Below are 25,415 nucleotides of genomic sequence, written 5' to 3'. Positions count from 1 at the left end.
ATACATGCCTGTATCAGTTTCCTGAGGCTGGTGAAACAAATTGCCACATACTGGAAACTTACAGCAACAGAAATGTGTTCACTTACAGTTCCAGAGGCTAGAAGTGCTGGGCTTCTTTTGGAGTTTCCAGGCAGGGAACCCATCCTTCTCTCTTCTGTTTCCCATGGCTTCCAGCATTCCTTTGCTAGTGGCCACATCACTCTAATCTCTGCCTCCACCTTCAGAGCACCTTCTCCTCTTCTCTCCATCTTTTCTGCTATCTCTTTTAAGGATACTGTCATTGGATTTAGGACCTGCTGGATAATCCAGGATGATTTCATTGCAAAATCTTTAATGTAATTACATCTGCAAAGACCCTTTTTTTGAAATAAAGTAACATTGAAAGGTTCTGTGGATTTGGACTTGGACTTATTTTGCTGGGAAGAGGAATGCCATGCAATCTGCTATAGTGCTGTTCATCAAGCTTACCTTCCCAGCAGAGTCTAACGTCCCACATAGAAAGGAACAACACACACTGGGGCAAAGGCTGGGAAGAGGGAAAGGATTGGGAAAAATAACTAATGGGTACTAGGTTTAACAGTTGGGTGATGAAATAATCTGTACAACAAACCCCCATGATGTAAGTTTACCTACATAATGAACCTGCACTTGTATCCCTGAACTAAAAATAAAAGTTAAAAATTCGGGAGGCTGAGGCAGGAGAATGGCATGAACCCAGGAGGTGGAGCTTGCAGTGAGCCAAGATCGCGCCACTGCACTCCAGCCTGGGCGACAGAGCCAGACTCTATCTCAATTAAAAAAAAAAAAAAGTTAAAAATTGTTCACCGAAACAAGTATTGTTATTGTGCTCTCATTTAACAAACCCTTGGTATTCTGGTCATGAGCTATGTTGGTTCATCCCTGGGGATACAGAGATGAAGAAAACCCAGTCTCTTTAGAAGCCTAGTCCAGTGGAGTTAGTTCACTTGAATAATCCTAGAAAATCTGTAGGAGAATAACACATGTGCCTCCATGGAAGCCTTAATTCACGTTCTAATGCATTCTCCAAACAATCATCACGTGCCTTCTACGTACCAGGCTCTTGGATAAGTGCTGTGGGAGATTCAAAGGTGGCTAAAACACCATATCCACTGTCAAAAAGCTTATAATAGAGAAAGGGATTTAAAATATATAAAAATAATAGTTGCTCATACTGGAAAGATAAATAAAGTGAGATTGGACTTTAGGACCAATGCAATGAAAAGAACGTGTAAACACTGGAAATAAAGACTCCTTAAGCTCGTACCTTCTTAAATACACCATGCAGTTAAAAAAAAAATACTCATTGAACATTGGATACTCTCAGCTCAGAGATAATCAAGAGACAGTTCATTCTTGAGAGTGCAGGTTTTCAGAATGTTCTGAGAAAGAGTGAATGATTTTAAGGGGAGTTAAAGTTGAAGTGTAGTTGGGAATCGAGGGAGGGGAAGGGTGTGGAAAGATTCCAGTAGTATTATTAAGAAAATTGATTGAAACTACTCCAGTAAAAGTAGGAGGAATTACATCAATAAGACAAATAGTACTTCCAGTAACTTTGAACTCAGTATTGATAGAAGGGTGGATGGAGAGATCTGGGAAATCAATGAAACTATCTCTAAAATTTCAAGGCAATTGATTGAAAGGGAGTAAGGAAAACAGGCAAAAAAAAAAAAAATGCCTTTCATCATTGCAAATGAGGCCACACTGTTGATCACCTGTTCTTAAAGTCGGACTCAATGCAAGCTTCAGGAGGAAAAAAAGGGTGTCACATAATCTGAAAATAGGTTAGGCTGCTCTGTTGTATTTATAGGAAGAGAATGATCTAGTTCATGTATTCTAAGTAGTTCAACTTTTATATATGAAATCAAATCAGCCCCATTCAGAATGATAGACTCTTTACTGTCTTAAATACCCATCCTATCATTCTGCTTGTGTAGAAAAGAAAAAATCAAAATGTTCAATCAAGATGTTCTGATGCTAACACGAAATGCACGATGGAGGGTGGTGCAGGCAGCTTCACCCCGGTGTCTCCCATTTTCTTCTTCACAAACTCCTAGTTCACTTTTGAAATTCTTAGCCAAGAGTCTGTATAACCCCAAGCCTTAGCCTCAATCAACCTCAATCGTTTTTCCTGAACTTAAGTTATTGAATAAACCTAGTGTTTTGGATCAGTGAGGAAAAATCTGAACTTTTATGTGTGTTATTATATATGGTACCTCTTAGTTATGGGGAATTCTCAGGAAATGGATTGACCTGATTATTAGATATTTTTATGTAGGGATATAGTGTGGCCAGTATCTGCCTAACATTCATTTCTCCTTCTTCCAATACAATTACCATAATTTTTTTTTTTCAAAAGATAACTACCCATCCTCAGTCTTTCCTTCAACAAACGTTTGCTGAGGCCCTATGATATGCTTGGTACTATCGTCAGTATTAGGGATACAGTATGAGCCAGACAGACAAGATCCCTGCCCCCATGGAGCCTACGTGATGGTGGGGAAGACAGGAAATAAACAAATATATAATTTATGGAAATGACCAATGTTATCAAGAACATTAAAGTGGGTAAAATGTGGAATTTGACTGGAGAAGACTGGAGAAAAGGAATATGTGTCGGGGAATTTACACTGAGGAAATTCACTGATTTGGAAAACTGAATAAAGTAAGGGATAGTTCCAGGGATGAGCAAAGCAAATGTGAATCCCTGTAGTGGCAGCAAGCTTGGCATTTTCAAGAAATTGCAAGATGATCAGTGTGGCTGAACAAGAATGAGGAACAGTGAGTGGAATAAGATGAAAGCAGAGAGATAAAAGTGGGATCTGGATCATGTAGGACCTTGTGGGTCTCAGAAAGGAATTTAGATCTTATTTATTTATTTATTTACCTCTTGGGACAGAGTCTACCTGTGCTGCCCAGGCTGGAGTGCGGCGGTTTGATCTCAATCTCGACTCACTGAAACATCTGCCTCCCAGGTTCAAGCAATTCTCATGCCTCAGCCTCCCAAGTAGCTAGGATTACAGGCGTGCACTACCACACCTGGCTAATTTTTAGTATTTTTAGTAGAGACTGGGTTTCACTGTGTTGGCTGGGCTGGTATTGAACTCCTGACCTCAAGTGATCCATCCACCTCAGCCTCCCAAATTGCTGGGATTATAGGCATAAGCCACTGTGCCCAGCTGGAATTTGGATCTTATTCTGAATGGCATGTATGCCATTGGAGGGTTTTGGGTAGGAGGGAGATTTATATTTTTTAAAGATTACTCAAGCTACTATATGGAGAAAAAAGTATAGGAAGTCAAAGAGGAGTTTTTTTTTTTTTTTTTTTTTTTTTTTGCCAGGAGTTCAGTTGGGAGGATACTGCAAAGTGAGATGTAAGAGGCATTTTGAAGGAGGAGCTAAAAGAACTTGCTGGTGGATTGCACTTGGCATGTAGAGGTAGGAAAACATCAAGGTGATCTCTCAGATTTTGCGTTGAACAACTGGGTGGATGGTGGTGCCATGTAATGAAGTGGCGAAGGCTCAGAGAAGAGACGGGCTGCAAACCAAATCTTTCATTTAAAAAATTAAAACTTGAGATGAATAATAGACATGTAAGCACCAATTTGTATAGGAGACAGTTCCATACACAAGTCTGGAGTTCAGGAGACAGGTCAGAGCTACGGGTATATATTGAGAGTCTTCCAGATGTCAATGCTATTTAAAGCTGTGGGACTAGATGAAATCATCTAAGGAAGAATTGTAGACAGAACAAAGAAAACCAATGACAAAGCCTAGAGGTTATCCATGAAGTTCAAGGTGAGTGGACTTAACCTCCAGCTCCAAGTGTAACTGTGTAACCCAAAATATGCATCAGAGGTAATCTCACGACTTCTGGGGCTATGAGGAGGAAGGTGTTCTCTTCTTGGCTGGATTGAACTCAGGGATATTTAAGCCTGGGGTTTCTAGGGGCAATTGATGGAAGAGAACCCATCTGAGAATGAAGTCAACACCAAGAAAAGCAGAGCCAACAGATGAAAAGAAACATTTCTAATGATGCCACCCAAGAACTTGGATCCGGGCATATCTGAAGCTCAATTAACCCCTGTTTTTCTTTTCTGTGACACGGGTCAACAAGATCCCTTTTTCTGCTATTTTGAATTGGACTTTATGTCTTTGGTGGCTCTCCCTCACCATCCTACTACATATCCCATACAGGCTAAATCTCAAGTGTTCTGGTTAGTCATCCAAGGTTACATTTTTTTTTTTTTAGTTTTTCTTTTTTTTTTTTTTTTTTTGAGATGGAGTCTTACTCTGTTGCCCAGGCTAGAGTGCAATGGCACGATCTCGGTTCACCGCAACCTCCACCTCCCGGGTTCAAGTGATTCTCCTACTTCAGCCTCCTGAGTAGCTAGGATTATAGGAATGCACCACCATGCCCAGCTAATTTTTGTATTTTTAGTAGAGATGGAGTTTCTCCATGTTGGTCAGGCTGGTCTTGAACTCCTGACCTCAGACGATCCACCTCGGCCTCCCAAAGTGCTGGGATTATAGGTGTGAGCCACTGCTCCTGGCCCAAGATTACTTTTCACTACATCTTCCTACCTGTATCACTTACTACCGTGTGTAACTTCCTCTTTCTTTCCTTTTTTCTTTTCTTTTCTTTCTTTCTTTCTTTCTTTCTTTCTTTCTTTCTTTCTTTCTTTCTTTCTTTCTTTCTTTCTTTCTTTCTTTCTTTCTCTTTCTTTCTTTCTTTCTTTGTCTGTCTTTCTTTCTTTCTTTCTTTCTTTCTTTCTTTCTTTCTTTCTTTCTTTCTTTCTTTCTTTCTTTCCTTCCTTCCTCCCTCCCTCCCTCCCTCCCTCCCTCCCTCCCTCCCTCCCTCCTTTCTTTCTTTCTTTCTTTCTCTTTCTTTCTTTCTTTCTTTCTTTCTTTCTTTCTTTCTTTCTTTCTTTCTTTCTTTCTTTCTCTCTCTCTCTCTCTCTCTCTTTCTCTCTTTCTCTCTCTCTCCTTCCTTTTTTTTTTTTTTGACACAGAGTCTCCTCTGTCACTCAGGCTGAAGTGCAGTGGCGCAGTCTCGGGTCACTATAACCTCTGCCTCCTGGGCTCAGGCAATTCTCTTGCCTCAGTCTCCCGCATAGCTGGGATTACAGGCATGTGCTGCCACGCCCAACTAATTTTTGTATTTTTCGTGGAGATGGGATTTCACCATATTTTCCAGGCTGGTCTAGAACTCCTGACCTCAAGTGATCTGCCCGACTCGGCCTCCCAAAGTGCTGGGATTACAGGTGTGGGCCATCATGCCTGGCCCACACTTTCTATACTAATCTAATTTAGGTGATTTAATCTATATATAGTTTCTATATTAATCTAATATAGATGACTTAATCTATATACAGCTTCTATATTAATCTAATTTAGATGATCTTCTGATGGCCGTGGAATGGCATGTGTGTGCACACAAGTGATATAACTGGATCTTCCTCCTGGGCTTAAGCAAGCTGAATGCCAGCAACAATACCCATTCTGTTAGGGGCTCAGTTTTGTACCCTTAAAATTCATATGTTCAGGTCCTAATTTCCAGTACCTCGGAATGTGACTATGCTTGAAGATAAGTTCTTTGAAGAGATAATTATGTTAAAGTGAGGCCTTTAAATTGAGCCCTAGTACAACATAACTGATGTCTCAAAGAAGGTAGCCTTGGGAAGGGAAAACACAAAAACCTTTCAGAGGGGCCTCCAAAGAAATCAAACTTGCTAATACCTGGGGCTCAAATGTGTGACTTCCAGATTTGTTAGAAACTAAATTTTTGTTGCTTTAGCCACCCAGTCTGCGGTGTTTTATTCTGGCCCCTCTAGTGGACTCATACACAGTCTGCGAGAAGAAGCTGGGAATAGAGAAAGTTCCAGGTTGGCTCCCACCAGCTTGTCCGCCATTGTCAATGGCTCCAGCCATGAGCGCCTGTGCTAAATGATGGGCTCTCTGCTGTAATCAGTGGCATATTTACAGCAAGAGGGCAATTGTGTGAGGTCCAAATTCTTAGTCTTGGGCTGAAAATAGCACTGGCTACATAGATTTCTATGAGAATAGCCAATGAGTTGCCATCTCCTGTCTCTGGGTCTCACAATTTTGCACTTGAGCAGGGAAATTCTCCAAGGCCCAGATACTCATCCATGGACCAGACGTTTAGTGAGCCACTTCTGTGTTCCACAAATTATGCTGAGTTCTGGAGACATATACTAGGTTAGGAGCTTGTCCTGCACCTTCACAGTCTAATATGGGAGACAAACATACAAGCTTGAGGGCCGTGGGATGAACCCTATGACAGAATGAGGTACTAAGTGCTGGGGGCACGCAGAGGCCAGCACGGTTCTGGGGGTGCGCAGAGGCCAGCCAGGTTCTGGGTGGGTGATCATGGGCATCTTCATGGAGGTGGGGGTACCTTAAACTGGACTTACTAACTTAGATGTTTCCAGGAACCAAGATGGAAAATGAATACTTAAAGTGATGAGATACACGATGATAGGGAGAGGGAATGCCTCATGCAACTGGAGAACACCTGTCTTCTCCAAAGGGCATGCAGATTAAACCTTTAAAGAACATTGGGACCGGGCATGGCGGCTCATGCCTGTAATCCCAGCACTTTGGGAGGCCAAGGTGGGTGGATCACAAGGTCAAGAGATCGAGACCATCCTGGCTAACACAGTGAAACCCCATCTCTACTGAAAATACAAAAAATGAGCCAGGCGTGGTGGTGGGCGCCTGTAGTCGCAGCTACTAGGGAGGTTAAGGCAGGAGAACGGCGTGAACCCAGAAGGCGGAGTTTGCAGTGAGCCGAGATTGTGCCACTGCACTCCAGCCTGGGTGATGGAGCGAGACTCCATCTCAAAACAAAACAAAACAAAACAAAAAACCCCGAGGATAGGCTCCTTCTCATCAGGGAGAATACAGCACTCCCAGGGTGAGGCAAAGAGTAGACACAATGTGAAACTTCTCCTGGCTGGTTGATCTCCTTGCCTGATCCTAACTCCTCCTATTCAGACAACACTCAAGCATTCTGCACCATCTGAATGGTCCAGAATGCCATCTTTAGCCTTACATAGGCTATTTAACCAACCTTTAAAAATTTAGCCATACTTTTTGGATCCTGGTCAAAGTGGCAACTTCATCCTCACTCTTTGTGTACACTCTGACCTCAGCTTGCCTTCCTTTTGAAACAGTCTCCTCTGAATTTTGAATTTCGCTGAAGGCATGGATTATATTTCATAATAACAATTATCATGGTTGAGGGTTTTGAATCAAACGCTTGGGTGGAAATCCTTACTCCTCAGTTACTAGCTGTATAACTTTGGAGAAATTCACAAATTGATATACTTCCTCTCTCTGAGCCTCAGTTTCTATTTCTGTTAAATGGGTATAACGAACCTCACTTCATTGTATTTATATAAAGAACTTGGCACAGTGTGTGGCACATAGGCAGGCATCACTCTGAGGAGATGAATGGACAGTGAAATACCACCTGCATTCCCACTCGCAAACTTATGCCTGGTCCCTAACTTTGCCTCCATTGCCAGATTCTGGACTCGTTCTGGGTTTGCCCGTTCATCTGCTCCATCCATATCCTCTACTGATTCACTCTCCTAGGCTCCCAGACAGCCTTGTAACTGAACTCAGATTGGGTGCTCTCTACTCGAACAGCCAGACACACAGGAAACGGGGTTTGGTGAAAGGAAAGCAGTTTGGACTATTCAAGTGTTAGCAGGCTGGGAGATGGCCAGACTCAAGTCTCAAATTCTCAGGCTGGCTATAGAGGTGTTAAGGAGAAAGGTGGCATGAAAACTCTCAGCAGGAGTGGCATGGGGCGTAGGTTTGCTTGTCTGCTTGTCATTTTCTGAGGGCTTTTTTTTTTTTTTTTAAACGGAGTCTTGCTCTGTCGCCCTGGCTGGAGTGCAGTGGCGTAATCTCAGCTCACTGCAACCTCTGCTTCCCAGGTTCAAGTGATTCTCCTGCCTCAGCCTCCTGAGTAGCTGGGATTACAGGCGCGTGCCATCATGCCTGGCTTATTTTTGCATTTTTAGTAGAGACAGGGTTTCTCCATGTTGGCCAGGCTGGTATCAAACTCCTGACCTAAAGTGATTCATCCACCTCAGCCTCCCAAAATGCTGGGATTACAGGCGTGAGCCATCATGCTCAGCCTGATGTCTCCCTTGAGTAATGGACCATTCAGAGGCTTGGTTGATATCACCTTGGCAGGGGTTGGGTTATGAATTAACTGCCATCTCTGCTTCGTGCCTGGATCATTTTAAGATTGCGACAGAGCGAGACTCCGTCTCAAAAAAAAAAAAAAAAAAAAAAAAAAAAAAAAAAAAAAAAGATTGGTCTTTGGAATTTTCCTTTCTTTTATTTATTTATTTATTTTTGAAATGGACTTTTGCTTTTGTTGCCCAGGCTGGAGTGCAACGGCGCGATCTCAGCTCACTGCAACCTCTGCCTGCCAGGTTCAAGTGATTCTCCTGCCTCAACCTCGCAAGTAGCTGGGATTACAGGCACCTGCCACCACACCCAGCTAATTTTCTGTATTTTTAGTAGAGACAGGGTTTCACCATGTTGGCCAGGCTGGTCTTGAACACCTGACCTCCGGTGATCCGCCCACCTCAGCCTCCCAAAGTGCTGGGATTATAGGCATGAGCCACTGTGCCAGGACAGGCTTTGGAATTTTCAAGCAAACAGGCAGTTAGAAGTAGGTGTAGCAAGAAACAGAGTGCGGGAGGAGTCGCTTTTGGAATAGGCTAGCAAACTGACTATGCCACTGACAGCCTTAGCTTTCCAGCTGTTCCGTCCCTGCTTGCATGCGTCCTGCTCTGTTTTTGCTGCTGGTCTTGGTGCTGACATGAGTGAAGCTGACTGCAGACAAGATATTAAAACCCATCCATCAGGATCAGGAGCTTTTTCTCAGCACCAGATGGAAAAAGCTCTGGATCATTCTGTTCAGAGAAAAGAATCCAACTTTTCCCTCTGATGACCCTCTTGGTCTTGCCGCCAGGGTTCTCTCTTATTTTCGTTGACAAATAACACTCCCTGTTGGCAACAAGACATCCCAGGCTCTGTGTTTCAGTGGGAATTGGTAAACTTCTAAAGCCACGCAGTCTTCAGGCTGGGATTTTACAGCACCCCCTGTGGTACTCCATAATTGCTCGGAAATGCATGGTGTCTCCCGTCATGTTGCGTAATTAAAATTCAGTTCTGTTTAACAAAGTCACAATTAAGAGGTGTTTTCTTTCTTTCTTTCTTTCTTTTTCCTGCTATCATTTTCAGACCCCTGATGGTGACGCTTCCTTGCTTAATTTGGAAATTGTCTGAAATATTTCCATGGGCAGTACGTGAGGGCCTGGCAGTTACCAATGTAGCAACGCCTGGAAAAGAAAGACTTTATGTTCTATTAAGTACATAGGAAGTAGTACTTTTTGTTACTTGTGTCGTTTGATCTGCTTTTGGCGGGTCATTATCCTCATTCCTCCGGAGCAGGTAACTGAGGCTCAGAGAGGTTCAGTAGTTTGCCTAAGTTTGCATAGCTCAGGGCAGAACAAGAAATTAAAATGCAGAGTCAGCTGTCTTGATCATGTCATGGGATAAATACTAAAGGAATGAGAGGTAGGTGGATTAAAATACCCTCACAGAGAATGAGTTCTCAAATATCGAAAGGTTTTTGGAAGAAATTCACCAATGATGACTGGAGAGATGAAATCCAGCTGCGACCCTCCCATCCTCCTAAATTTTTGAGAACGAGTCAAACAACTGGTGTGTCTTTTTAATTTTTCTTCTCTCAACATCCAGAGTAGGTCCAAACTGTGGTCAAACCCTCTGTGCCCCATGTATTAAATAGGTACCTAATCAACACTTGTTCAATTAAAAAAATAATTTGCATAGTACAATTACAAATTGAAATTGCATTAGCAATGCTCGGTGTCTAAACGCTCTTGAGAAAAATGGCTCTTTGAAGCACCGTCCTTTTCTCCACAGCAGGACTCCATGGGAACTGAATTCTGACCACTCTGACTTGGAGTTTAGCATTCAAGAATTAGGAAGATTATTTCCTTGAACTAGTCTGTTCTCTCTCTGTAATTCCAATGCTAAGAAAGGATTGACCCTGGCTCCTCTTCCCCACCCCCTCCCAGCGTAATTATCTCTCCAATTAAAGAGCAACCAAGGGACAACTGAACTGGAGGTTCTGCAGAATTACAATGAAGCACACAGCCGAGGAATCTACTCAGCTTTGATCTCTTATCGCTCTGCGCACACAACCCTTTCTCTGTAAGGCTGGCTGCTCTCAGCATCGCTGTGTCTAATCAAACGTGTCATACCTCTACTGAGGTAAATTGGGTTTATTGGAGAAGGGAAATTAAATTAAGTCTGTTTAGGTATTAATTGTGACTGTCTAGGTTTAGTCTATCATATTATCCCATTGTGGTGTATCAGGATCAAAATCCGCTGACCCAGTTAAAATATATACATAACCTTTATAACTAGAAAATAGGCATAGTGTTTTGGGCAGCAAAAACAGCAAAGGGTAGACGTGGAAAGGCAGAAGATACACAGGATATCAGCTGATTCACTTTAGAAGAGAATGTAAAACAAGGTTACAGACACCAAATACCCTTCAGTTTACACACACATGAAGATGTAGTGACTGGTGTATAATAGGTGCTCAATAAATCTTTATTTAAATGATTGGAAAAATAAATGAATGAATGAACGGGTACATTGTCATGCTCTTTATCACCACGATCTAGAGGTGTTCATTGAGCCAAGGGTAAGCCATGTTACAGGGTAGGTACTTTCTGTTCAAGAGCAAAACAAGTATTTATTAAAGGCCTACTGTATTCTAGGAACTGTGCTAAGTTCTAGGGACATAAGAAAGACCCACTTTCTGCCATCATCTAACATTTAGTCTAGGGGAGAGCACAAAACACTGAATGTGTGATGAAGGAGACCTCCGTGATTAGAGGATCTGGGATGCTGTAGAAGCAAATAGTGAGAGTCATAGCAAGAACTGGGTCATGTTTCATGGGATGTGACCACAAAGCCTACCAACTGGACTTGAGCAACATGAACAGGGGTTAACAAGAGGAATATAAAATTGCTTAGGTCAGTTATTGATAGGGTTATCGATTGGGACAGTCCTCCTTTATACTTGGTTTCCTGCTGTAATTGTAATAGTGCCAACTTCAACTTCCAAAAGTGCCCTAATTTGGATGATAAATTATGCACTTATTCTAGTTGTTGAAAATTTCTATGAGCTGCTGATGTGTTCAAGAGAGTAGCAGTTAGTAGCTGTCAGCTAGTGGTTCTATATGGTAGAGCATGAAGAGCTGCTGGTGGCCTGGGATGACCTGATTGAGAAATCTTGTGCCAAAAAGGCTTTGAGAAGAGAAAGTTCAAAAACAAAACCCTACCTCTTCACTTCCAAAATGTTGATTCTTTAAGCAGCCTATATTTGGTGATATTCTTTGCAATGGATGGTGTGGGTGCTTTATTCCCTAATGGTAAGAGAAAGAACAAACAGATTGGAGGTTTAAGTCACTGGTCAGTGGAGATCAGCAACCCGGCTTGGGCAAGCATTCCTCGGCCACTTGCAGATAAGGAGGGTGCAAAACAGGTAATTAGAAAACCCTGTCTAATGTATCACCCAGCTGGAAACTGAGTGATAGAGACCCAGTAAAGAAGAGAAAGCCTCATTAGATTAAGTGGGAATTTCTTCTGGAACAGGAAACTGTCAAGAATCATGCAGAAACAATTTTTTTTTTCCAGTAGCATTTGAAACTGGATAAATCCATTTATTGTCTTTGTATAATCATATAATTTCTTTTACAAAATGCATTATCAATATTTCCTTTGCAAAAAGGGACACAAGGGAATCTCTCTCTTATCTGCCCCCCACACACAGAGTAATTAAGCAACATTCAAGGAATAACAAAATGAAAAAATCTGGACAGAGACTGAGATCCCATAACTTAAAATAAATTTAGATATGCAGGCAATTTAAATAATAATAAATAAATGTGATAGGCAGGCATTTAAAAATTATCATCTATTGGTGAATCAAACTATACTGCTTCCAGATTTTTTCGTCTCTCTCCCACTAAAATCAGAATTATTAATGAGTGCTAACATCTTAAATCTTCTAATAACCCAAAATGGGAAGATTAGAGAAGGAATAGGTAGGCTATCAGTATAACCCATTTTCAATTTCAAGTTGACTTTGTTTTAATCCTTTAAAGATACACTAGAACTTCCTCTGGGTAAATTTGCTAAAGAATAAGAACCTAGTATGACGTAGGCACTTTCTTTGTATTCGTTCATTTATCCACTCATTTTATTCAACAAAGATTTGGAGGATTCCTGGCACATAATCATACGGCAGAAATTAGAGATGACTAGAACGTGGCCATCCCCAAGGAGCTCCTATCTGGAAGAGTAGAGAGATAAATCCATGATTATGGCAAAATAAGGTATATATGGAACTGCAGAAGTGTGCAAAAGGCAGCAAAATGGAGAGCTAAAGAGTTAGCTAGGCAGAGAGCCATGGATCAGCCATTTCAGGAGAAGCAACAGGAGGAAAGGAATGAAGACAGGAAAGAGCACAGTGTGTAGGAAGCTCAACTGGGCTGGTGTTAGCAGCATATTAAGTGGGGGTCTAAAGTCATGGGTAGGGCTCAGATCTCTCAGGATGTTTTCAGCACCTTGGATTTTATCTGGAGGTAGAAGGAGTCCTTGAGAAGTTTTAAGAAGGAGCAACACTCAGGTTTACATTTTGAAAAGATCACTCTGACTGCAGTGATGCTGATAGGACAGAAAGCCAGAGAAGAGAGAAAGAAAGGAGATAAGAGACCTTATGAGGAATCTAGGTGAAAAATGATGAGGACCTCATCCAGAACAGAAAGAGGCAGAAGGAAATGAGCAGATTTCTGAAATATTTAGAATCAAAATATTTCAGCCCAGAGCATCTCATTATGGAGTTGCCTCTGCTATAAACTGTAGGAGAGTGAGAGCCCTAGAGGCAACCTTGTACCAAACTCCAGGCTAGAGAATTCTGTTTCCAAAGACCACCATCCTCTGAACACCATGAGTCTGAACTCCTCGCCAACCACCCCTCTTCCTTCACAGATTTCAGCTCCTGGAGGACACATTACCTGTACTGTAAAACACAAATCATGAAACTCCAGCTTTCAGATGTTTCCGAGCTCACGCTGTGGTTATTTCATTTTCACAGCCTAAGCTTCCATATTTCTTATTGAGTGAGCAGGGTGCATGCAGCTGAAAGCTTGGTGCCTGTGTTCTTTTGGAAAATACAAGTAAAGCAAAGGGTCCTAAATAATTTACAACTGTCCTAAATCTTTCCAGCTGTCTTCCTTCTTCCATCTCTCCAAGGGATGCAAAAAACAGCCTCCAGCTCTCTAAAATGTTCATATTTCTAGAAGCTCCGGGAGAAAAGAAGAAAAACCACAAATGTTCCCTCTTTAAAGATTCCTTGTATCATATATTTTTTCCTCATACCCAGCGATGACAGGTAATAGCCACAATTTTAGAGAAAAACTTGGTCTAGTGAAAAGATCTTGCATGTTTGTCATGGTGGCATGGAATCATTGAATGTTAGCGCTGAAATTTGAATTTAGAGGCAATCTACTCCAGAGACAGAGAGCACCTGGCGTGTGTGTTGTAATTCTCCTCGCCTACATCAATGGCAGACATTGCTAATCCATCACTATAGTCTTTCTCTATAAGCCCAGGTGTAGCCTCAGATCCTGTCAACACAGTGCTTAAGTGACTACTGACTGATTGGAGTTGGCGCACAAAATGAAACTTATCTGTCATCCTTGGTCTAGTCCCAGCAGTTGCACAGGGGGAAACTGAGAGGTGGAGATGACCCAACAGCTTGCTATCAGTGGGTTTTGATGCTCAGACCTGCCTCCAGGTTCTTTACTCTGAATAAAGGCCCTTCTAGTCTTTACGCTTAATCTTTCTCTCCAGTGTCGGTCTCTGCATCCCTCAGAATCTCCATGCCTTTCTCTTTCTTTGAATCTCTGAACATCTATCTGCTTTCTGCATGTCTTTGAGCTACTGTCTAGTTTTCTGGCCACAGCTGTATCTCAATATGTCTCAGCTCATCCACTGAGTAGCTTTGGGACTGCATGCATGCCTCTGGACTCTTCCACGTGTAAATTGGGAACTGTGGTACCTGCTCTGCCCCAGAGAGCTTTTGGAGCCTAGCTGCATTCAGTGACAAGAAAAAGAGAGTAGGAATCACATGGCCATAGATAAAGAGTTTACTGGAAGATAAAGTAATAGTTTGATTTGTGATCACATGGGAGAAAGATTTTTCTGGGACAACAGTAATGTCGGGCACATTTGTGCATAAATGGCTTCCATGTACCTAGTAGCAGGAGAAAGCCCACTGTGGAGGAAGATGGGAGCCAAGAGGGGCAAGAATGAATGGGAGTTCACCATGTTTGGAGGCAGGTGGTAGTTACTTCTGTGTTTGCTCTTTTCTCTTTGGTTGGTTTGGTGGAGGGAGGCACACTCTCCCATGGTTTTACTCAACCCCGGCGAGACTGTATCCCTCAGAAGGCCTAGACACAAGCACTGAGTTTGGGGAGTGCTCATAGCATCCTCAAGCTCATGGAGAGGGACCCTGGGCCCTCCTCACCTTCAGGCTTTGTTTCCATTTCATGCTCCCAAGACAGATTTCTAAAAAAAGAAAATAAGCCTCATCTCCTAACTATGACTTGGTCAGAAGCCAAGAACCTACTTCGACATTTGACCCATAACCTTCTCTTGAGATGATGTGCTGACTTTTTCAATGCACAAGTTTGCCCAAAGGCTTGATGGGAAAATCTCAACATTTGTCACCTAAGAAAGAGGATGTATCTTACTTTGTTTAAAAAACTGCATATGGTTGAACTAGTTTACAGTCCCACCAACAGTATAAAAGTGTTCCTATTTCTCCACATCCTCTCTAGCACCTGTTGTTTCCTGACTTTTTAATGATTTTCATTCTAACTGGTGTGAGATGGTATCTCATTGTGGTTTTGATTTGCATTTCTCTGATGGCTAGTGATGATGAGCATTTTTTCATGTGTCTGTATTGCAAGAACAGAAAACCAAACACCACATGTTCTCACTCATGGGTGGGAATTGAACAATGAGATCACTTGGACACAGGGTGGGGAACATCACACACCGGGGCCTGTTGTGGGGTTGGGGGAGAGGGGAGGGATAGCATTAAGAGATACACCTAATGTAAATGACGAGTCAATGGGTGCAGAACACCAACATGGCACATGTATACATATGTAACAAACCTGCACGTTGTGCACATGTACCCTAGAACGTAAAGTATTAAAAAAAACCTCGATTTATAAATATTTCATGTTAAAAAAAACTGCATATGCCTTTATTTTTCTTTTAGTTCCCTCCAGCTTTATTGAGGTAAGATTGATAAATAAAAATTGCACATATTTATGGAGCACATAGTGATGTTTTGATATATGTGTACATTGTGAAATGATTACCCCAATCAAGCAAATTAGCATATCCATCAACTCTTGTAGTTACTATTTGTTTCTGTGCCAGTAACAACACTTAAGATCTACTCTTTTAGCCAATTTCAAGTATAAAAAAAAGTATTATCTATAGATTCCATGCTGTACATTAAATCTGTAGAACTTATTTCTCTCATAACTGAAGATTTCTACACTTTGACCAATATCTCTCCTTCTCCCCTTTTCATTATCCCCTACCCTGGTAACCACCATTCTACTCAATACTTTATGAGTTTGACTTTTTTTTTTTTTTTTAAAGATTCCACATAAAAGTGAGATCATGCAGTATTTATCTTTGTGTCTGGCTTATTTCACTTTGCATAATCTGCAGTTTCATCCATGCGTTGTGCAAAACTCCTGTGAGCCTCCACAGGGAAGGAGCCAGGTTCAAGCGGTCAAAGAAGAGACCCAGAGCTATTATAGCAAACTAGACATGGGGTTTCATCAGGAGCTTACTCCTCCTGCAGGAGAGAGTCCAGCGGTGGCAGGCTGGACAACGTATTTGCCTTCCTACAGTCCAGTGGCAGTGGGCTTGACAATAAAAATCACCTTACCTATCGTCCAGTGATGGCAGGCTGGACGACATATCTGCCTTACATACAGTCCAGTGGCAACAGACTGGACAACACATTAGCCTTCCTACAGTCCAGTGGCAGTGGGCTGGGCAATGTATCTGCCTTCCTATGGTTCAGGGGCAGCAGGTTGGATAACATAATCCCCTTATCTATGGTCCAGTGGTGGCAGGCTGGACAACGTATCTGCCTTATGTACAGTCCAGTGGCAGCAGACAGGACCACATATCAACTTTCCTACAGTCCGGTCGTGTGGGCTGGACAACACAGCTGACTTTCCATAGGCCGTTGGTGGTGGGCAGGAGAAGATAGCCGCAGGACCCAGTGGTGGCGGGCTGTGCGGGAAACGTGCAACCACTTGCCAACAACATGCAGTTTACAGAGTGTTTTCACTCAACAGCCTTCTCTTAACAACCTCTACTTGGCCACTTTCACTTAACTCAAAACTTAGGGCCTCAATCCCCTGTACACCCCATGTTCTACAGGGTGGGATGGGGACTTACATGTTGCTCAGGACAAGGAATGAATCTCCCGGTTGGCCCCTCTGGATTCCCTAGCTCAAAACACACATTCAGCTGCATCTGCCATACAGGGTATGCTAAGGGTATGCTTAAGTTATTGCTATCAGGGGCATTTACCCTATACCATGTTGTTGCAAACGGCAGAATTTCCTTCTTCTATAAGGGCCAAATAATATTTTGTTATATGTACCGACACACACACACACACACACACACACATACATATATATATGCACCACAATTTCTTTCTTCATTTCTGTGTAGACAGTTTGTTTTCATATCTTGGCTATTGTGAATAATTCTGCAATGAACTCGGCAGTGCAGAGATACCTTCAGTGAAAAGACGTCCTCAAACTGAGGCATGCCATGAGAATATAGCCCCAGCATGGTCTTAACAACTTACAAGGCTCTCCCAGAGCACTTCCTTTCTTCTGTCCTGGAGCCTTCCAGGAGCTCAAGTATAAGGGGTTTCTTTTCAAGGTAGGAAATTAGAGATGTGTTTCTATAGCGCTAGTGCTCAAACTTGGTTGCACATTGGAATCACCTGGGGAGTTTTTGAAAATACTGATGCCTGGATCCCACCCCTGGAGAGTCTAATTTGGTTGGTACTGGGTTCAGTCTGAGACTGAGGTTTAAAAAAATTTCCCTGGTGGTTCTTACATGAAGTTTCAAAACTTCTGTTCTACAGTTCCCAACCTTTAGAAACCCCACTGATTTCTTCCTTTGGATTATCTGTATAATTTCTACCAAAATGGGAGCTCAAAGTGTCCCACTACTGTTTGTATTGTCTGACAATTCAAGCTTGGGATGCAATTATCCCCGCAATTGCTAACAAGCAAGGAGCAGGTGGTACAGTCAGTTATTGGCTGGATTTCATACACTAGGAACATCTGGATTTACTGCTACAGTTGCCACATCAGGGGGCATTCTGATGGTGGTAAATAGGGCACCCTTAGGGAGTTGAGGTTATATACGTCATCAAATAAATAGGAAACCTATCTAGAGGAAAAATTACATCCTTATATTTTTCTAAAATGAATTGTCAGTATCTCTTTTGCATAGAGAACCAGATGATACTTCAGATATAAAGGTTCGCGTGCAGGAAAAAGAGCAGAGGTTAGAGGATATCTAAGTCACTCCAAATGTGAAATGTCAAATTGGTATTTGTGTTTGCTCCTGTACTGGAACCTGAAACACACTTAGATGGCTACTACAAGGTTACTTAACCTCTGAGCCTCATCTTCTCTTCTGTAAGATGAGTTTAATCAAACCTACCAAACTAAATTATTTTGATGATTAAAATAAATTATAAATTTAAAGTTTATTGCATATATTAGTCAAGTCTCAGTCCTAGAATCCTACAACTCTGCCAGGAAATATAAAGAAAACCTGAATTTAAAAATTAGTAGAACCATGAATGGGCAATTCGTTGAAGAAAAATATATGTAGCCAGTGAAACAAAAAGAAACATAGCATCACTAGTAATAGAGACATTTCAATGAAGATGAGGATACTATTGTTTTATCTTAAATTGCCCATGACTTCTGTTGTGGTGAGCTAGGTTCTCTCATAACCTGCTAATAGGGGTATAAATTGATTTAGTTTTTCTAGAAAACAATTTGGCAATATCAAGAACCTTCAAAAATGATTTTTTTCAAATAAGTAATTGTATTTCTCTAATCTATCTTCGGGAACCATATAGAATTGTTTATAGTTGTTGACCTCAGTGTTAGTTATAATAGTGAAAAATGGAAATAATCAAATTACTCAAAATATGTGAAAAGTTAAGTAAATTATGATACACTTTCAAGATATTTTTATGTGCCTATAAAATTAAATGTATAAAATTATCTACTGACACATAGGAAGATGTTCTTGGTAAGGGAAAAGGTGCGATAACAAGCTTTATTTTTTTATATTGTAGCTTTATTTTAAAATTATATTTTATGTATTGATGTGCTTTTATTTTGCTAGTAACAGACCCTGATTCAAACTGACTTAAATAATACAGAAGATTTATTAGCTCATATAGTAGAAAATATCACCAAACACATCAGACTCTAAAATTGGTTGATTTACTGGTCAGCATTTTCATCAAGGATGCAGGCTTCTTCTCAATCTCCCTGCCATCTCCAGGCTTGTCTTCATCTTTAGGCTGGAGGTGTCATATCCAGATCCAGTGGTGTCTAGAGAAATGAGACTACTCCCCCTCTTTGCTCATTCATATGCTCTTCTTATGCTCGCCCTGCCCGTATTCCCCATCTTTGATTGGAAGTGAAATTTTTTTTTTGTTCACTAGCCCACCTGCAGAATTCCTCTCCTGTTTTATATGCCTGAATTGGGTAGTGCCCACTTCTGAACCAACCCCTGGCCAGGGAACTGAGACCACACTTAGACCAATTAGGATCAATTTCTGAACTCAGAGGGCTGGGTTTCCCATTGCCCATGTCTTGTAGAGGAGGGGCGGGTCCCTGAACACAACTACTGTTCAGTTAGGGAGGAGGAGATGCAAAGGCAAGCAGCCGAGTGTGTGCACGATGGGTGTGCATCAGTCCAAGAAGACACACACCTTCCTGCTGGTATGACCACAAGGAGGAAGTATGATGGAAAAATGCCCTAAGATGAGAAGGAGGTTTCTAGGTCACATACTTGATGAAAAGATTTTGACTGAAGTATGATTCCAAGTGGAACTCTTTCAGAGCTCCTGGGAAAGAGAACCAAATGCAGAGAGTAAACCAGGTAGAATGTGACCTCTGATGACAAGCACTTCAGAAATGGGACAGAGGCTGCACTGCCTGGCTGGCTCTTCTTATCTCTCTGTATGATGTGCTTGTTGCTTGTCATGGGATACAGCTTATTACAGTGATGGGTGTTGGGGGTGAAACTGTAGGAGGACTCTAAAGTGTCAGAGAAAGAGCAGAATTTTTTGTGACTTGCGTAAGCCTCAGTTAAAATTCACCTAGTGAATCAGGCTGGAGATATTCATGGCCTTGTTTCCATGATGTCATGAGAAGAAAGGTTCCAATAAAATCTTCCGAGATTCTGCAAACCGGTTCACTCTCTGAATTCTCTTTATATTATTGGTTCCCCCAAAATACTGGAAACCGAAAGAGGGTGTCCTTCCATAAGAAGTGCATGGATTTATTCTTGTATTCAGTGAGCATTTAAATCACACGATAATAACGATAGGTAATTGTGTTAGTTTCCTAAGGTTGCTATAGCAAAGTACCACAATTGTGTGGCTTAACACAACAGAAATTTATTGTCTCATGATTCTGGAAGCTGGAAATCTGAATTAAAGGGTCAGCAGGACCATGCCCTCTTTCTGGAGGCTCTGAGAAAGGCTCTTTCCTTGTTCCTTGGCTTCTGGTGTTTGACAACAATCCATGATACTCCTTGGTTCGTTGCAGATGCATCACTCCAATCTCTCCCTCCCAATCTGCTCACGTGGTGTTCTCCTGTGTCTTCACATCGTCTTCCGTATATATGTATATATGCCCAAAGTTCCCTTACTTATAAGGGCATCAGTCATATTAGATTAGGGCCTACCCTAGTGACTTCCTTTTAATTTGAATACATCTGCTAAGACCTTATTTCCAAATAAAGTCATATTCATAGATACAAGGGGTTAGGTTCATACAATTTTGGGGGGAGATACAATTTAACTTATAACATTATGTTATACACAGACACTGTTCTAAGTGCTTTATATACTTCTCACCAAAGCTCTATGAGATAGTTCCTATTATTCTTACTTTATAGGTGAAGAGACTGAATCTCAAAGATGTTTATTAACCAGTCCAAGGTCACATGGTTAATTAGCAATGGTTCTGGAATTTAAACCCACGTAGTCTTAGTTCAGGGCCCATAATCATAACAACTACATGGTACTGCCTCTTTATTATGCAGTATATATTACGTACTTTCTTAGTGTATGAAATAAGTTGCGTAGACCAGGAGCATGGAGTTTAGATGACCAATGCATGTACAAGGAAGACAGAATGAAGAGAACGAATAGAGAGAAGAAAGATATGACTTTTCTATTATTCATTTATTTTCTAGAAAATATTTACTGGACAGCTACTAGACATAAGCATGCAGAAATGAATTAGAAAAATTCCTCACCCTGTAAGTAAAATAAATTAAAATATATTTTATAAGAGAATCCCCATCAATCTACTTAATCATTTGATGAATTAGATATCTTTTGTATGCTAGAAATTGTGGGCCTTCAAATGAATGATAGATTGATGCAATGATATATTGCATATCCCCATCTCACTAAAGAAAATAGGCAGAGAGGAAGTGAGATGCTCAAAGTCACACAGCTCAAAGTCTTAGCAGAGTCAAGACTGCATGGCTGCAAGTCTAGCACTCTTTCCCCCTAACCACAAAGCTGGATGGAATGAATGTCATCATGGAGATATAAAAAATACCTCTCTGAAAATCCTATTGGCTGGTATGAGAGAGCACAGCCCTGAGTAGACAGGACATTGGCAAACACATTGTGAGAGTGGAACAAAAGGAAGGCTCTGGGCCCTGGGCACTGTCTGGGCAGGACACATATTTAGCAGTGGCCATTTCATGGAACTGGGCTGAAGATTCAATCATATAATTGGGAGGCTGAGGTAGGCAGATCTTGAGGTCAGGAGTTCAAGACCAGCCTGGCCAACATGGTGAAACTCCATCTCTACTAAAAATACAAAAATTAGCTGGGCATGGTGGTATATGCCTGTAATCCCAGCTACTCGGGAGGCTGAGGGAGGAGAATTGTTTGAACCGGGACCCAGGTGGCGGAGGTTACAGTGAGCTGAGATCACACCACTGTACTCCAGCCTGGGCTACACAGCGAGATTCCATCTAAAAATAAAAAAGAAAGGTGTTATCATATTACCAGAAGGGTAATTAGAGTCAAGGGTAAATGACTTATAATTAGTATCTATAATATGCCAAGCACTGTGCTAATTGCATGGCATCTGTAATCTCATATCACATATCTTTATAATGACTTGGAAGTCCATTTCTATTCATCTCTACTTTATGGAAGAGAACACTGAGGCCAAGAAAGGCTAAGTTTTTGCCCAACGTCATATAGCTAGCAAGCAGAGGAACTGTTACTGAACTCAGCTACATGAGACTCTGCAGACAGTACAATGGGCTACATTCATGCTAGAAGGCCCTTTACTCCCGTTACCATGAATCTGTGAATGATTAAAATAATAACAGTCAATTTACGTGAAAATGCATGAAGTAGTAAGCACTTTAATATTGTTGAAAGTGATGATAAATTTAGACCCTATGGCCTGGAGACCTAGACATGTCCAAATTACTTTCTAAGACCAATTACATAATCTTTTAAGGAGATATGACCAAAGAAAGATAGAAAAGTGATGTTTATTAGTTGGTGGGGCTTGGTCCTAAACCCTGAAGTTGAAGTCTAGTGGGGTGGGCTGGGCTATGTAAGTCAGGGCCTGCAAAATTTTTCAGTAAAGGAAAAGATAATACATATTTGTGGTCTTGCAGGCTATATGGTCTCCTGCAGATATTATACTTGACTCTGCCACTGGAGCACAGAAGCATCCATAGCAGACAATTTGTAAATGAATGTGTATGGCCGTGTTCCAATGAAACTTTATTTCCAAAAACCCATGTTGGGCCCTATTTGGCCCAAGGGCCAACCCTTGAAGCAAAAGTTTATATTTCTTTCTGTAAAGACAGCTAAGCAACCAAAACTGGAGCAGCAAAATACTGTGTCTCTTAAACTCAGACCAGGGCATCAGAACATGCCACTGCAATGAGACAAGGCTTCTCTCCAGCGCTAGAGAATATAAAGTTGAGAAACAGAAGAAAATCATCAGCTACAACGCCTGGAGCTGCCACCCTTAGTCTTTCTTAACCTGGACCAGTAGATATTAGGAGGGAGAGAATTGGATTGAGAGCCTTGAATTCAGAGGCAGCCCCAGCCCTTACCGTAAAGAGATAAAGAGGAGCAGAGACCTGGTGCATCTATACCTTAGAATGCATAGTCCAATTGTGCCTTGGAATCTAATTCACCAGCTTGGCACCTCTCCTTTTGAGGGGGGTGGAGATATTTTTCCTAGATCCTGACTCACCCCTAAAGAGCAGAAATGGTATGTGTGTTGGGGAAAGTGGGGTGGGGAGGAACAGGGGTAGCGACCAAAGCATGTGGAGTAACCTCTAGAGGTCAACACATACATTTTTATCATTTAATGCTTACATCACCATTATCCCCGGAAGGTAGGTATCATGCTCCTATTTTACAGACTAGAATACTGGGACTTCTTAGAGGCTAGGCACCCTCCCTAAGGTCACCTGACTACAGACCAGTGGACCTGTTGTTAGACTGTGCACCTCCAAAGCATGTGCCCCTTCCCATGGCCCCAAGCCTTCTGAATAAGCAAGTAGCAGTGCTTGCTCTAAAAATGCTATTCTCAGTAGGAGAGCATGACTCTGACTTCCCCTGCAGTGTTCAAAGCTGTGCTGGCTCTTAGAACATCTGAGCCCCCACTGTTTCATCTTTAGAGGATCCCAGCTGCTGGGGTGTGAGGCCAGTGCTGGAGCCAGCAGTCTCTGACCCAGGAGGGACCTGAGGTGCTAAAGAAAAGTAAGTTACCCTCTTTGCTAAGCCTCCAGACCTGCTTCAAGAATAGCTGTGCTTATTGGTTACCACATTTGTATTTGGTGCAGGGAGTTGTACTCAGTGACTGGAGCTCGTATTTGGGACTAGAGATCCCGTAGGAATCTACAGGGGAGTTGAGTTTTTAAGTCCTAAGGAGGCAATGTAAGCAGACTGAGGAATAGAATGGAGAAAGCAAAAGGGGAAGAGAATTGATGGTAAACAGGGTACCTTTGGGGTCTTTCCAAAATGGAGAAGATTCAAAAGGTAGGGCTTCCAATGCTGGCTGCATTTGCCAGTACACATCTCCCATCCTCTCTTCTTCTGGCATTGGCTCCATTTCCTACACCCTGTCTATGTGATGTAAGTGGGAGTGACCCCATCCTATGCAGATCCAGCAATAAGTGCATGAGTCAGGCTTGGACAATCACTGAAGTGCTCCTGGTCAGCGTGCTTGGTTCATGCTTGAACACCTCACTTTAGTTAGCCCAATTGGCATGAATTCCAGAACTTATCAGGAATAAATGAAAAAACCATAGCTCTTTTTTTTCCCCACAGGGTTCATTATCTATAAAGATAATTTAAGCCTGGGGATGCAAAAATCTCCATGAGTGAAGGATTTAAGGGTGAAGCCAGCTCCGTGGGAAATAAGGCCAAGAGATGGGAAAGGGGTAGAAGGAGAGAGAAAGACAGAGACAGAGACAAAGAGTTAATTGTGTAAGGAATTGGACCCAACATGACTCAAGTCAGCAAGCATCCTTTTCAGTTACAGAAGTCAATAATTCTTTTGTTAGACGGAGATTTTCTGTCAATTGCTCCTGAAAGCGTTCTAGGCTTGGATGGGACATGTGTGGTATCTTAGTCCATTTGGGCTGCTATAAGAAAAACCACAGACTAAACAGCTTGAACAACAAACACTTCTTTCTCACAGTTCCAGAGTCTGAGAAGTCTGGAGGCTGAGAAAGCAAGTCACCAGCAGATTCAGTGTCTAGTGATGGTCTACTTCTTGGTTCACGGATGGCTATCTTTTCACTGTGTCCTCACATGGTAGAAGGGACAAGGGAGCTCTATGGGGTCTCTTCTGTAACAGCATTAACCCCATTTGTGAGGGCTCCATCCTCATGACCTCATCACATACCAAAGTTGTTTTCACTTCCAAAAGACCCCACCTCCAAATACTATCACAATCGGGATTAGATTTCAACCTATGACTTTGTGGCGGGCGGGGGACACAATCTTTAGTCAGGGTTTGTGAGAACATTTTGACCTTGGTCAGGTCCCTGTATCTTTGCACCTTATTTTCTCTTTGCTAAAATAAAGAATACTTAATATTCCAGATCAATTATTTTAGGAGTAATCATAAATATCTCAAATATTCATTGAGTACTTGCTGTATGTGCAGTACTCAGCTATTTATGGTACTTGTTACTCATAACAATCTTATGGGGCACGTATTTTCATATTCCCATTTGACAGATTAGTAAACTGAGGTGCAGACAGGCAAGTGATTCTCCCAGAGAGTAGGTAAGTGGCTTCGCTGAGACATGAGCCCAGTGGTCTGTCCCCGCAAACTGTGCTCTTAGTCACAACACTACTTGTTCAGTATTTGAACAAAACATTCAAGAGCAAAACATTTGGGCAGATGCACAGCAGGTAGTGGGACAAAAAGGGACCTGGCTGGGAATCAAGAGGCCCACAAGATAGTCTCAGTTCTGCTGCTTAGTTTTCAGTGCTGGACAGGTCCTCATTTATTTTCATTTGTTCAACAAGGGAGGTGGACTAGATGTTCTTTAAGATGCTGTCTAGTTTTAACATTCTGTGATCAGCGACAGAAGATGTTAAATAGATCATGTTGATTGTTGTCTCATGTATTCATGGGATGTTTTCAGACCCTGGGCTATTGGGCCCAGAGCTGATGTCATGCTGACCTCAATGGCAAAAGAGCAGCTCACAAGCAAGCTTGCCTCATGAACTTGCTTCTTTTAAAACCTAGGTCATTTAGCCTTTCTCATGGCCTTTTCTTGAATTCAGGCCAATGGAGCATCCAGTTTTGTAAACTATAGAGATTGTTTTGGGAAAAAGAAATGAAACC

The 25,415-nt window shown here is 41.8% G+C and overlaps 1 long non-coding RNA gene across 4 annotated transcripts in view; it reads left to right on the top strand.

Annotated features, from left to right (window-relative positions):
• LOC135965311 (uncharacterized) overlaps positions 1-25,415 on the top strand; it is a 199,017-nt gene that overhangs the window by 130,583 nt on the left and 43,019 nt on the right. For 2 of the 4 annotated variants that reach the window (XR_010578219.1, XR_010578218.1), the window contains exons 4-6: positions 10,170-10,365; positions 20,749-20,814; positions 23,174-23,311. This is a non-coding gene — a long non-coding RNA (uncharacterized lncRNA). The remainder of the gene's footprint in view (positions 1-10,169; positions 10,366-20,748; positions 20,815-23,173; positions 23,312-25,415) is intronic. The other 2 variants (XR_012418803.1, XR_012418802.1) reach the window with 1 other exon arrangement.

The sequence above is a fragment of the Macaca fascicularis genome, chromosome 10, assembly GCF_037993035.2.
Source record: "Macaca fascicularis isolate 582-1 chromosome 10, T2T-MFA8v1.1".
Taxonomy (NCBI): domain Eukaryota; kingdom Metazoa; phylum Chordata; class Mammalia; order Primates; family Cercopithecidae; genus Macaca; species Macaca fascicularis.
Note: the sequence above shows the minus strand (reverse complement) of the source record. Positions and strands in the feature narration are given on the sequence as shown.